The sequence below is a fragment of the Condylura cristata genome, unplaced genomic scaffold, assembly GCF_000260355.1.
Source record: "Condylura cristata isolate star-nosed mole 26May11 unplaced genomic scaffold, ConCri1.0 scaffold00004, whole genome shotgun sequence".
Classification (NCBI taxonomy): domain Eukaryota; kingdom Metazoa; phylum Chordata; class Mammalia; order Eulipotyphla; family Talpidae; genus Condylura; species Condylura cristata.
The window spans coordinates 45,972,433-45,987,990 of NW_004567105.1; positions in this window are offsets into that span (position 1 = coordinate 45,972,433).

A 15,558-nucleotide genomic window follows, 5' to 3' on the forward strand; every position below is an offset into this window, starting at 1 on the left:
AGAAAGATGTAGTGAGCCACCAACTTATTTCCAAGAATGCATTTTTAAGCTGATTTCCAATTGTTTAACTTGCCAATATATTTAGATGTAAAGATTATTTCATTTTGTGTGAAGTTAATTCAATCTTCCTGCTCACACTCAGTAACAATAATACTTGGGGAATAATGAATGGTATTGGTATAAGGTGACTTCTAGAACCTCTAAGTAATATTCATGGGAGATTGATATGTCCCACTGCTGTTGGACAGCTTCTGGAGTTTATTTAATCAATTTGCTTGTTTCTCATCAGAGTGATGGCCAAATGAAAAGAGGAGAAAGAACAGTGGATCCTGCTGTTTTGATTAATGGGTCTCTTGCAAGTAGATTGTTAGGAGTCCAAGCACTTTGGAAGAGAAGGCTAGTTTAATCTATTTATTTATTTATTTTTAAAGATTTATTTATTTATGCATACAGAGCTGGGGTACAGGCCAGATGTGTAGGGGGTGAGAGGATTCACCAGAGACAGAGTGGGGAGCAGAACAGGTAGCTGTACTGAAGTACACTGTTGAGGGGAGCATTGGGCTGGTCAGGAGAGGTTCTGCCACGCCATGTGGTCACCTCGGGGACAGGCAGGGATCTAACTCGTGCTGCAGTGGCTGCTATAGCTTCTTAGTGCTGTGCTATAATCAGTTGTGCCACCAGGGAGGGCCATAATCTATTTATTTATTTATTTATTTATTTTTAAAGAGAAACACATGTCTTTTTTGTTTGTTTGTTTTTTAAAGATTTATTTATATATTCATACAGAACTGGGGTACAGGCCAGAGATGCGGAGGGTGAGACGATTCACCAGGGACAGAGTGGGGAGCAGAACAGGCAGATCAACAAAGTACACTGCTGAGGGGAGCAGCGGGCGGGTCAGAAGCGGTCTGCCATGCCATGTGGATCTCCTCCGGGGCAGGCGGGGATTGAACTCATGTGGAAGTGGCCTTAGCTTCTCAGTGCTGTGCTTTAACCCGCTGCGCCACCAGGAGGGCCCCATAATCTATTTATTTTTAATTGGGGATAGAATTGGCACTACTTTTCATTTTCAGTTTTACAAACAACTTAGTAAATAAATCAAAAAAGGTGAAATTCTGAAGTATAAGATATTGAGTAGAGAGAGGGTAGCTGTGTGATACAATGGCTGAGTTTGATTCTGTGGCTCTGCTATATCAACTGCTATGTGATATAGGACACAGACTCTCACAGGGCCTCAATTTGCTCATATAAAACATGGCCATAAAAACCTCATCCTCTTTATAGAGATACTGAGAACAGTGAATAGCTGTGTATACTGTTAGGGTCTCTCTTTTTTCATCTGAACTTTTATAGTAAAGAATTTGCATAACTAAAAAGTTTACAGAATAGTATAATAATTGCCCCATGATCCCATCACCCAGCTTCTACATTACTTTATCTTATCATAAATTTAAAGCAATTCCCACATGATATAACATTACCGTATCATATCATATGTGTGGTATCATAGAAATATCATATCATTTTTATAGCATATATCTCTAAACAATAAGAAGAACTAGAGAATCATCTTTATGGAAAGCTGTAATCTCAGTTTAGGAAGCATGTACATGTTGGGCAAACCTCTTTAATATAGTATTAATAAGAATGACATAGAATGGATGTACATATTAAATAAGAAAACACAACACATTGAACAAAGTGTCTAGAATGTAGTTATTGCCCAAGAAATAATTTGTAAGGCTCACAGCTGCTATAACATGTGAAACCTAGAATTGCAGATATTTCATCCTATAAAATCTACCCCTTTTTCATTTCAGTTGTTGGGTGGCATTTCATGTGACCATTTAGGAGCAAAGGCTCTTTATGGGGTGATTTTGTCCTCTGGTGTGTCCAGGGAGTCTTTTGCAAGTAGCCAAAAGATGTGAAAGGAGAATACAGGATGAAGTGTGGAAGGGTTCATTAGCATACTGCTTTTCCTTCCCCATTCAGGTGGCTTAGAAAGCCATCATGTACCACTGACATGGAGAACACTGAATTGTGTGGCCCAAAGAGAACATGTGTCTGGAGAGCATTTGGTCATTCTGTTACAGTTTTATTACTTTTGAAGGAATGGAGGAAGTAACACAGGCCTGAGCAAAACTAGCCCAGGCAAGCACCCCCTCCCGGGCCACCCCTGGAATGCAGGATAGGTTGAAGAGGGACAATGCACATTTAAATTGATTGGATAATGGGAATGGTGTGGCCCAGGCTGATTGGACTGGAGGCACCAGGAAATGAGACATCTATTCCTGGAAACCTGTCCGTGGGTGGTTGAACTGTGACCCAGGCTGTGAGGTCTGTTAATCTTTGAATCCATTTGCTAAGTTGAATTTGCGTGGGCTCTGACATATGTAATGGCCAACAAGGCCAATATATTCCCTGACATTCCTTTGGTCGGGGTCTTGCCTGAACTCTCGGTCCTGCGTGTCCGGCAGGGAACGGCTTGACCCTGGCTAGCCAGCCCAATAAACTCTATTTTGCGAATTGCATTCTTGTGTGATGCTCTGTCTTTCGCGGTGATTGAGTTCTCGGACCCTAACACTTTATTCTTCTATTTTACTTCTAAAATTTGGGAGTGTTTTAATTTTTTCATTCATTAGTCCTACTGAATTAACACTGTTCATTTTTGAGGGTCTCGAGTAGCTAAATCTTACACATAATAAAACTTTCTGGTGCATTTAGTTCTAGTGCAAAGTTTGCATCAAAATCCTTGAAAAAGATAGGTAGAAAGAATGAATGAAATGTTGGCAAGGGTGAAGTGAAATAAGTATTTTCATTCAGTGCTAAGAAAAGAATAAATTAGTATCTGTTCTGCAGAGAATTGTGAATTTAGAATATTTATACTACTTGATATAGTCACTCTGTTGTTGGGAAATAACCTAAGGAAATCCTTTCAAGTACAGATAAAATTCTTTATGTGTAAAAAATATTCACCAGCACTTTCTCAATAGTAACAAATAATTGGAAACAATCTAAGTTACAACTGCAGGGAATGGTTAAATAAATTAAAGTATCTATTATGCATAAAGTGAAATGTAACAATTACAGGGCCTATGGTGCATGAGGGGTTGAGGAATGAGGATTGGGGGACAGAAAGGGCCACCATGGACCAGGTGCAGAGAAAAGGCAGAGCTTAAGGCTGGGTGGTGATGTCCTGTAAAGTGACCAAAGCACTGAAAGTTCTGTGGTTTTGGAGGGTTAGTGAAGGGAAAGGTTGGGACAGGGACAAAGCACTCTGGCAGGCTCAATCTGCACACCCATTATAGTGGGATATTTGCCTTAATCTTCAATTTGAATTTCCAAGCTGTCAGGCTGTGGCCAGAGGGCCTGGTGGGTGTGGCCATGGTGAGGGCTTCAGGCTTGTCTTAACCTCCCACCTTCCCTTGCCTGCAGCACATCTATGGCCCCCCTGTCACCACCCCTGCGCAGCCCCTCGCTCTGGCCTGCGCATCCAGAGAGGTGGAGTGAAGGTTGTGCTGATGGGAGCCCAGTCTCAACAGGACCTACCTGCTCTTTGATCTGGGGATCCACTGGAGCCCTGAGAAGAGGAGGTGATTCAGAGTGAGGAAAGGTGAGAACATCTCCCTGTAGATGGTTGACTGTGCATCCTGTTGGAGGACACGGAGCGGGAAAAGCAGCATGTATGATGTCATCTTTTGAGTTCAGGGTTCTTGGATTCACTCTGGGAAAGGTTTCACCAGAGCTCCCCTTTCAGCACACACGGAGAGATTCTTCGTGAGTCAGAGACTCAGTTATATTTAAAGAGGAAGTTTATTAGAAAGAGACGGGAGAGGGGAAGACACTTGGTTAGGTGCAAGTGGGCAGAAAGAGCTGCCCGAAAGGGACAGGTTGGCATGGAAAGAGGCCTGCATGGTTGCAGGCAGGCAGTCTTAGGAAGAGGCCTCCCCTGAGGGAGGTCAGTACAAAGTCAGTACAAAGAGGTCACGGAGGCAAGCAGGAAGCAGCTGCCCTGCAGAGGGAGAGAGAGGGTGGAAAGAAATACCTGCATAGTCACAGGTGGGCAGTGGGGCGGCCGCTGGTGGAGAGACTGCCCGGATATAGACAGCTTCTCTTTGTGAGCCCAGGTTTGTGCTTCATTCCCATATTCATGTCCTTGCTTTACCTGGGCGCCAGGCATCCTGGCTTTGGTGCCCTGATGTTATGGCTGTGTCAACTGCTGCATTGACCCCTTTTACCCATCCCTTTGTGTGACTCAGTCTTGTGATGTCTCTCCTGCATTCTTTCCTCCATCATGTAGAAAACTGGGGTTCATAATCGGGCCTGGAGGAATAGGGGTTCAGGTTCATTCCTCAGCATGCCCTCCTGCTCTGCATTTTACATCCACTGACTAGAGCTCTCTGGTCCTGGCGCCTTTGTGCTATCTTGATGACTCCTGAGGTGTGTTTTCTGGGCTCTCTGTTCTGTTTTCTGTGTTGCTCTGTGTGTTTTTACTACAATGGATTTATCACAGAGTTTGGGGACATCTTATAACATTTTCTGGGGCTGAATCCCGCCTCCCCACCCCAGGTCTAGCAGGCAGGAAGGAAAAGCCACCTCCCAGACCTTCTACTTATGCATATAAGAGCTGGGATGTAGGCCAAAGATTCCTGGGGTGAAAGGATTCACCAGAGACAGGGTGGGTAGCAGAACAGATATATCTACTGAAACACACTGCTGAGGGAAGCAACAGGCAAGATAGGTCTATGCGCCATGTGGGTCACCTCCCTTGCTGGGGATCGAACATGGTACTGCAGTGGCAGCAGATAACCTCTTAGTACTGAGACTTAACCCCTTGCACCACCAGGGAGTCCCCTCAAATAATATTTCAATGGTAGAATCACATATAAAGTACTGACGTTAACATGGTATTGTCACAACAAAGGCTCTATTTGTAGCAGAATAATTCCTGACACCAGATGTGCAATGAAAGGGTGTCCACCCAATCACAAGTCCATTCTTGCCTTTATCTTGATGCTCTTTTGAGATATGACTTTAATATCTTTCCCCCCATAGACTGATTTTTTTTTTTTTTACTGTGTGGCTAATAATTTCCAATTTCATTAAGTTAGTAGGCACATTTTGCACCTTGAAGTAGTTCTTAATTCAATTTGTCCTGAGTGATCCCATCTATAATCTAGAATATTTTCACTGGATAAGAGTGGCTTGTATGTATGATGATCAAAGCACTGCTTTTTAAAAACTGCCCTTGCTGGGTCACATTCTGTTTTTATGGACGCTAGGCATTTTTACTTTTATAAGATCCTTCCCATAAAGAATAACAAAAGTCTTTTATCACTAAATTGGTATTAAGACAAATATTCACCTTTAATCTGATTTTAAAATAAACAATAATTCCTGTGGACTACTAACTATATTCTAGGCCATAGCATTACCCCAAATGCATAAATCTGTTCTGCACCCTTACTAAGGACTACTCAAGACATTTTAGAATTAGCACAGTGTAGGTCTAGAACCTGAAACTTGAAACTAGTCCCCTCCCTTTCTTTTCCCCATCATCATCTTTCTGTCCTGGTGTAATGAACAGGACAAAAGCCAGATACGACTGGGATCCAAATGATCTAACTTGTCTTGACCCTCATGTATGAAGTTTTAAATTTAGACCATGGCACTAATCCCCCAAAGCTGAGAAATGGGAGGACACATGTGAGAGCACATGGCCAGTGCCTGACCCACACAGAGTGCTCCATAATAATTACTGCCCTTTTTGAGCACTCCACACAGAGGCAGCTTGGCATGGAACTGGGTGTGCCCTTGGGGATCAGATTGCCTGGCTAAAAAGCAGAGTGTCCTTAGGCAAGTAACTTAATCTCTCTCTTCCTCTGTTATCTCAAGTAGAGGACAGCAAATAAGTACAAACAGTGCCTGGTACTTAGTGAAAGATAGTATTTTACCATTTTTTCCCCCACTGTATATAAAAGCTACTGTTTTATCTATGTACATTTAAATTAAAAAATAACTTTTTTTAAACTGTGAGTTTTTTTTTAAAGATTTATTTATTTTTACATACAGAACTGTGGTACAGGCCAAAGATGCAGGAACAGTGAGAGGATTCACCAGAGTCAGAGTGGGAAGCAGAACAGGCAGATTGACAAAGTACACTGCTGAGGGGAGCAGCAGGCAAGACAGGGAAAGTCTGCAGCGCCATGTGGGTCACCTCTTTGGCAGGGATCGAACTCACGACAAAGCGGCCTTGGCCAGCTTTGCAGTGCTGTGCTTTAACCTGTTGTGCCACCAAAGAGGGCCCCCCAAATAACTTTTTAACATAGCTTCAAACTTCAGGATAAGTTGTCAAAATCATGCAGGTGTCATGGATTATCTTACTCTTGAAATTCTTGTTATCATTTTCCATTTACCCCATCAACCATGCACTCTGTACAAATTCCAATTATCTGTAGTCATGATAGCAAGAAACATCATATTCAATTGTCTGTGAACATGCCAGTGTGTTTCCACTTATTCAGTAGATTTTAACCTATCACTATATTTGTTTTCATGCTCAAAATTTCCTGTTTGTTAAGTGGAGACCCTTTCAAGGTAACTTTTATAGTTTTTCATACATGTTCATTTAGCATTTCTTTACTTCTTGGACAAGATGTTTCAGGTTCATTTTAAACTTTCCCTTCACCAAACCCTGAAAGCAGTCATTTCTCCAAGAAGGCTCTTAAAGGGATGATATTTAGCAGCCAGGATCTGAATTCAGTGTGTTCACTGCTAGACAGAGCTAGTAAACATATGTCGTTATGCACATACGGGTTTAAGCACACATACTTATAGGTATGTATATTCCTCTGTATATATCTTATAAAATTTTATTTATATTGATATTTCCAAATCTAACTCAATACCATAGAGCTCATTTATTAAAAAAAAACAAACCTGAATTCTGTCTTCTTAAATTCAATCTTAACAAGTCTTGAAGTTTTGCATGAAATTTGTGAATATTTTTGTCATACCCAGGTTAAAATTCTTCCTTGGAAATTGTTAAAGTACAAAAGACATTCACCACAAATGCAAGTAATTATCCTAAGCAGTGAAGTGAAAGAAAACAATGATTCCTATCAGCCAATGTGGGAAAGCTATTTTCATCAGTGTATATTTAATTAGTTTTTTGTTTCCCAGAAAATACTTTGAGAAAATATTGATTTCAACAGAAATCCAACATGTTCAAGAGAACTCTAAAGTTTCATTGAAAATGTTTTCAATAAAGGTGCTTTTTGAGAGAGGAACTTGAGTATCTGTAATTGTTATAGATTTTAATATTCTCTTCCATGTAAATATTACACAATTTTATTATACAGCAATGTTAGTGAATCAGTAAGAAATGGGTTTTTTTCTGAAATAATAGTAAGGTCACTCTCTTTCCAGGAAGATTGTCCTGACACCAAATTGTACCCAGAATCTTTAATTACACTGCACATGTCCAAGGAGGTATCATTCAAATAAACACTTATCATCTCTAGTGTAAATGAACCCCCAGCCCCCAGAAGATATGCAGAGTCAAGCCTATACAACTGCACATAGTGGGACTGATATTGATCATTATTTTCTCAATGCTTTTGGTGATTTTTGAGTGTGCATTACGTGTGTAAATGTGTGCTCTTTTTTCCTGTGCATGAATTTTTCTAGACTGCTCTGACTCATGAGAATAATTTGGTACCACACTTCATGCCTTATAACAGTACTGCCCAAGTGAAATAAATTCCCTTGCATTTGTGTGCAGTGGTAGAGATCCCAACTCAGGTCAACACTATGGCAGGTCTAAGTTTGGAGACTTTGTTAAAACAGTCTCAGTAGAAACCTATTTATATGAGTGACTAAAACTCTTGCTTAAAACTCATTCTAGGTGGAGAAAGAACAAGTTATCTGGTCCTCATGGTATGTTTGGGTCTTGCCTTGTAATTAACTATCTATAATCTTAGGATGTCATTTTTGTTTTCGACAAAATGAAGAATTTTAATCTGATGAGTTGAAAGTATTTCTTGGCTATAGTAATCTCTAAAAAATAGTTTATATAATAACAATGTATAGTATTTTTAAATTCAGAAAACATAAAAAGCCTAACATAATCAAATATTAAAGTAAACCTATTAAAGAAAGAATCACTATTATCATATTGATCAGCATATAGCCATTTAGACCATCCCATTCATACATACAGATATTTGGGCATTGAAGCATAGATTAATCACAAATGAGACTATTTTATGTATTTCTTTCCATATATATATATATATACACACATATATATAAAAACATATATATGAATATGCACACATATACGGAAGTTATACATGTAAGTATACATATCCACAAATACACATGTGTATGATTGTATACAAATATACATGTTATATTTGTGCATATATACACAAATATATAATTTTTAGGTCTTTTGCATCTTTTTAAACAATACTATCTTGGAGATATTGGAATATGATTTTAAACTATTTCAATGTTATAAAACACTTAGTCTTTAGTAACTAAATAGTAATTACCAAAAGGGGAAGGGGCAGAGGAATATTGTGAAAAGGGCCAATTGTACAGGGAAGTATAGAAACCAGACTTTTGGTGGTGAATACAATGTTGTACATGGAGATGTTAATTTGCAGTATACCTGAAACCTCTGTATTGTTATAAGCCAATGGTACTTCAGTAATATTTTTAATTAAAAATATCTGTTATATGGGCCCTGCCTGGTGGTGCAGCAGGTTAAAGCACAGCACTAAGAAGCTTGGGCCACTTCAGCATGAGTTCGATTCCCGCCTGCCCTGGAGGTGACCACATGGTGTGGCAGACCTCTCCTGACCTGTCCGCTGCTCCTCTCAGCAGTGTACTTCATCAATCTGCCTGTTCTGCTCTGTCTCTGGTGAATCCTCTCACCCTCCGCATTTCTGGCCTGTACCCCAACTCTGTATGGACAAATAAATAAGTCTTTAAAAAAATATCTGTTATAATTAATAACGAGATGAATGTTATTAGCAATAGTACATATCATTATCGATTTATAATATACAATTGTTTTATATGCATTAAAATAAAATATAATTATTATCTGTAATGATGTTTATCTCTTATCTGCTAAAATGTTTTAGCAGTTTATATAATTATATAATGTATGAATAGAATATAAACTCTTTCTTGTCATATGTTGTCTGTTGTGGTATTAGAAGTATATTGCTGCATCAGTAGCTATTTTTTTAGTGAAATGTCAACAACAGTTCTTTGAAGATGACTGACCTTCACAAAAAGGCTTAAAAAAAGCAATATTATTGCTTTGTGGGCATGACCTGTGCTTCATTAACTAAGAAACTCATGTGAAAAAAAAGAAGAAAACCATTTCGGTGACACGGAAGAGATGTGTCCAATCTCATGTTTATCACAATCTCTAGAAGATAAATTTTTAAAAGAAAAATAACAAAAATATAGGATAGCTAGAGATTTAAAAAATTTATATATTTTAAAGAATCTATACTCTCATGTGAGTTTACATTTAGTAATAAAATATCACAATTCAGCTATGTTTATATGTCAAGAACATTTCCCATCGAAAGATAAAACTCCATGTAAGTCAACTGTGAAAGGATATTTATAATACAAATGGAAAAATTGGAAGCAAAAAAACTGTCTGGAAATTAAGTTTCATTAAGAAATAATTACTAAATATTTCTAAGCATGATTAGTACTATGGGGATTATATGAGGAAAGGCAAGAGACACACATTGAAACGATACAATATCCAGAACTTACTTTAAAATAATCCAGCACAATGGTAGCGAGATGAGGGGACAATATAAACGAGAAGGCCCATATGTTCTTCATTATAGATCTGGGTTGGTACATAGTGGGTCATCATACTCTTTTCTCTACTAGTCTGTGGGTCTGAAATAAAACTCTAGAAAGATAAACTTTACAAGGGCAGAGATACAACTTGCTCGGTCCACTTCCAGGCCTAACACAATCAATGAATGTTTAAAATTGGAACCGAAGTACTAGAAATATGTTACTTTGTTTGAAATTATATTTTTATCTTACTACCTGGTATGCACATGATTTAGGTATTCAGAACTGACAGCACAATAGTGAGATCACCAGTGTAGAAAGTATTTAAACACAGCCAAGACTTTCAGTTGGGAATGTTTATATGGTAATTATGGATTAGGTAAAGATTTTACTTAATGTTAAGTTACGAAGTCTATTTGACTTGATGTTATAAAATGTTCTCTATCCAGGCCCTCCTTGGTGGCACAGCGGGTTAAAACACAGCACTAAGAAGTTAAAGCCACTTCAGCATGAGTTCGATCCCCCCCCCAGAGGTGATCCACATGGCACAGCAGACCTCTCCTGACCTGTCTGCTGCTCCCCTAGGTAGTGTACTTCATCAGTTGGCCTGTTCTTTTCCCCACTCTGTCTCTGGTGAATCCTCTCACCACCCTTGCACTTGTGGCCTGTACCCCAGTTCTGTATGCATAAATAAATCTTTAAAAGAAAAATGTTCTCTATCCAGATTTAGAGTTACATATTATAGCACTGAATGGGAAAAAAATAATCCAAACATTTGTGAAGCTTGGAGCCACCTTCCTGCTGCACTGGATTTCTCCTTGAAGTTTTTGGTTTATTCTTACCCTCAATGCAAACAACACTCAACATGCTACTTTAAATATCTGGGTTTAAACAGAAGTAAAGGTAAGCACAAGGAGAGACTGGAACCCCAAAGATGGACTAGAAGCTCCTGGACCTCATGGGGAGTAGGTTTAGGATCTAAAGCATTCAGCAGGGCCACCCACAATGGACCCTGTACCACTGTGCTGGCTACTTCTATTCCCATCACTCCTTTGCTTCCTCCGCCACCCCAGATTTTAATGGCAATTTTCTAGACATCTTGTACTACTCCAGCAAGTAACTACAAGATCTCTCCCTGCATCTTAGTATTTTACATCATTTAAATACTGAGTGTGGGGGGGTGGTGGAGAGCAAAGAAAAGAAGATGAAATTTACTGGTACCATCTTACTTATCGAGATTACAGGTATGGGTCTGGAGGCTTAGAGAAGGAGGAAGTCCCTGGATCAGTACCTTAGATGAGACTGTCAGTCAGCAAACCATGTTTAATCATCAGATCCTCCTGCTGGTCTCTGTCTACTGAAGAGAGAAGTAAATTGTACTTACAATGTAATCTTGGATCTGAATCCTGGGTCTGTCTCATACTAGCTATATACAACCTTGAGGAAATTTCAGTGTTTGAGCTACTTAGCATCTGCTAGTGTGCAAAATGGCATTTAAAAAATATGTTCTTTGAGGGGCAGATGAAAGCATGAAATGAGGAAATTAATGCAAAGTATTCACATAATAGGTGTTTAATAAATAAGCTTCCTCTCATCATGTCAAATCTTCTAACATCCTTGTAAATTCCAATCTTCTGAAGATGCATTAGACTCTGGAATCCAGCAACATTCCAGGGAAAGCTGAAAGGCAGGGTTCCTGCCCTTTAATATATAAGGTGAAAAGACTCTCTTCCTTAATAATTACTGACTTCTCTCCCTTGAACCTCCAGAATTGACTTGCTTTTAGCACATACAGGGAGACTGCAAGAGGGCAGACCCCAGAGACATTAAATATACTTGGTTTTCTTGAGTTCTCTACCAAATTCTTTTTTACTACTCCATACACAGACACGCACATGCACACACGCACACACACACACACACACACACACACCTCTTTCCAGGTATCTTGGGGAGCTCATTTTGGAGGCTTTATTTGTATTGTTTATGAAAATGAGCATTTTCTCAGGATGTACTGGGTGGCATTGTTTAAAAATAAGGGGCATCAGAATCAAACAGATTTGGGCTTAAATGTGGTCCCTATTATGTGTGGATCCTGGGCAAGACAATTAGTTTCTCTGGTCCTCACTTCTCTTATCTGAAAAATAGAATTAATACTAACAAGACCCACATGCTAGGTATTGCGATGCCTAAAGGCTATAAACAGTTCCTAGCATAGTTCATGATAGAGTGACTACTTTGTTCACATAAGATTTCATTATTCACTAAGCTTTTATGCTCCTTGTTTTCAATGTAGCCTCTAAATCATTCTCAGGTAACATTTAAAAAAAAAAAGGTTTATTTACTTATGCATACAGAACTGGGGTACAGGCCAGAGGTGCAGAGGCAGTGAGAGGATTCACCAGAAACAGAGTGGGGAGCAGAACAGGCCGACTGATGAAGTAATCTACTGATGGGAGCAGCGGATAGGTCGATCTCTCACCAGGGGAATTGACCCACATGGCATGGCAGACCTCTCCTGACCTGCCCGCTGCTCCCCTCAACAGTGTTCTTTGTAAGTCAGCCTGTTCTGTTCCCCACTCTGTCTCTGGTGAATCCTCTCACCGCCCCCCCCCTCTGGCTTGTACCCCTGTTCTGTGTGCATAAATAAATAAATCTTTTTAAAAAAAAAAAGATTCAGCCCCAGAGATACTTTTAGAGACCACATTCATACAGTAATTCTATCATTATGGTCTGGTGCAAATCCATGGCGATACCAAGGAGCACATACTAACTTTTACCAGTGACATTGCACAAACACCAGATTATGAAAGCAAATGGCAAATAACTCACACAATTAAAAATGTAAGGGGAATTTATGAAGTTAGCAAGAAAGAAAAAGTCACAGGGAGTAGCTGATAATTTAGCCTCAGATTTCAAATATCAAGGAATCCACAAACTAATGTAACTTCCCCTGGCACTCTAATGTTCATGGAGAGATTGTCTGGGGGAATGACTCAACAGGAAGGGAGAAAATTCCACCTCATTGGTTACCAGTCACGTGCCCTCTCTTTTGATAATTCCACAAAGGACAAGAGAGTAAGCGGACTATCCCTGGACAGCATTGCAATGTACTTAGACCTAAGTCTTTCCAGCACCACTATTTTGAGCAGCCTCCACTCTTGAGATTAAACCAAGACAATCCTGCTGATTTTAGGTTTACTTTTGTCCACTATTTTTCTCAAAAGTCCCCACCCTCTTTGGCTTTGTTTTTTGTCATGCAGCAGAACAAAGAGAGACCTTAATTTTCTTAAGTGATTGAATTACATCATTAATTTATAACCTTATTATTCAATCATAAATGTTTTGAACCTAATAGATGTCCTATAACAGCTACTCAGATAAATCCACACACAAATGTCCTTATGTAACAGGGTGGTCCCTAGGAAAAGGGGAAGTTCCAGGTTCCCTGCCCCACCCAGAAGGAGGGTGGGCTGAGCAGAGAAAAAGGAGAGAAGGAATGAGAAGAGAGAGAATGAAGCAGGATGGAGAAGGAGACCTAAGGAAGCCACATGGAGCAGCAAGCATGTGATGAAGAAACCAGGCTTGTTTCCTGACCCTGTAACAGCTAAGGCAGATGTGGGTGAGATACCTGTAGGGAGGTGACTATAGCAGTGTTTATATTGATTTTGATTTTGCTCTTTTGCTCTCAGATTTGTCTGGCCATTTTCCATGGGCCCCGGCCAGAAGGTGCTTTAGTCTAATGGCAGGCTTTCAGGCCTTGCTTTGGGCCAATCCCTTTTGGGTTGACTTTTGCCCATGAGGGGATGGGTAACTTCAGGTGTTTGACTTAGAAGTTATATTCTTTGTGTTCCATATTGTATATTTACTGTATTAAAGTCCCTTTTCACTAGTTTTATATGTTTTGTCTTGTTGCGGCGGATGGCAGAACCCACTTAGAGCAGGCAGGTTTTGGGGCTTCAGGGGTATCCCTCTCCCCTGTCCTCCAACAGAATTGTGGTGCCCTATAACACATATACCTATTCAGTTACAATTTAGTATTCATCTTACAGGAAATTCATTAACATGCAGTTAATCTGTGGACTCCTGGTCAGAAGCACCTATGCTACTTGAATTCTAAGACTGTGCTTTTGTCTGACTTTCACTCACTCACTTACTCCACACTTAGGACTCCTGTATTTCAGAAGCCTAGCATTACAAAGGGAAATATGGCTTTGCCTCTGTCATTGATGAATTCACAGCCTGATAAAGGGCGAGAAGATGCGAAAACTACCTGAATCGAGATATAAAACTATAAGAAGAGCTTACTAAGGGACTCCCTGGTGGTCTACAGGGTAAGTCTCAGTGCTGTCACTGCTACAGTCTGAGTTCAATTCTGACCAGGGAACTGACCCTCATATGGCACAGCGGACCTTTCCTGCCTCACTTGCTATTCCCCTCAGCAGTGATTTCAGTAAATCTGCCTCTTCTGCTCCCATCTCTCAATTCCCCACACCTCTGGCTTACACCCCAGTTCTTCTATATAGAAAAAAAGAGAGAGAGAAAGAGAGAAAGAAATAACTAAGTGCAACTGAGGAAGTCAAGGAAGATACCACTGAAGAAATAATTTTAATTCAGTGTTTCACAGATATAAACTCACCAAGTTGAGGGGAGCAATGCCAGGCATTCCTGGCAGAGAGAACAATAGGAGCAAAGGCTTGGAGTTGTGAAAAAGCCTGGCATAACTGAGTAGTAGAAAGTATTTGGCTAAACCCCAAAGAATATAAGAGAATGAAATGTTGAGAGGAAGCACACAGCATACAGATTTTATAAGGCATATTACATGAAATTTGAACATCATCTTGTAGGTAATCAGGAATGCCAACAGGATTTTACTTGTGGAAGGGTAACAAAATCAGATTTATGGTTTACAAATATTATCCTATGACCTATGTAGGCAAAACAAATCCAAGACAACCTGGTATCAGTGAAACTGTTAACTTATTCGATATTCCATTGCTAGAGACACAAAAAATGAAAGCAGACAATTAAATCAGTTTTCAGATCACTCAGAAAGCCCAAAGGAAAAGGGAGTATATTTTTAGAGTAATGCAGTGTCTGCTACCCAGTGGGATGGACACGCAATATTAACAGATGATGACAGGAGCTTCACAAATACGAATCATGAAAAAACAGCTGCTACCTGTACTCATGAATAATACTTAGAGTTAAGCATTAGTTGATAGCACTTGGTAGATAGACTCTGGGGCCACCACTGGAAAGTATCAAAAGCAATTTGTTATAAATATGGTGAAATTTCAACTTAAAATGGTAGTGATGATGGTGGGAGACAGAAAGGAAATGTCGCCTATAGCAATAAGTGGTCATACTCAACCTTACCCTTGGATATTCCTTAAGTGACCTTCAAAGAACAGTGCATTCGAGCTGTATAGATCGGGAGTGCTATTTATAAATCCAGTCTGCACATGATCAAGTTTCTAAAAGGTCCATATTTAAATATAATTCTACAATACTTTTGCTCCACTACTATATATACATAAATGTGTTATGTGAATGTGTTATATGAATACCAAAATTACAGCTAAAACTGTTAAATTTGCAAATAAATGTAATTTAAAATATAAATGAGAAGTGTTTCAAGGAAATTCCTACAGTGGCATAAGTATCCTACTTCCTCAATGGGAAAAAGACACAACCAGAACTGGATGCCGGCAT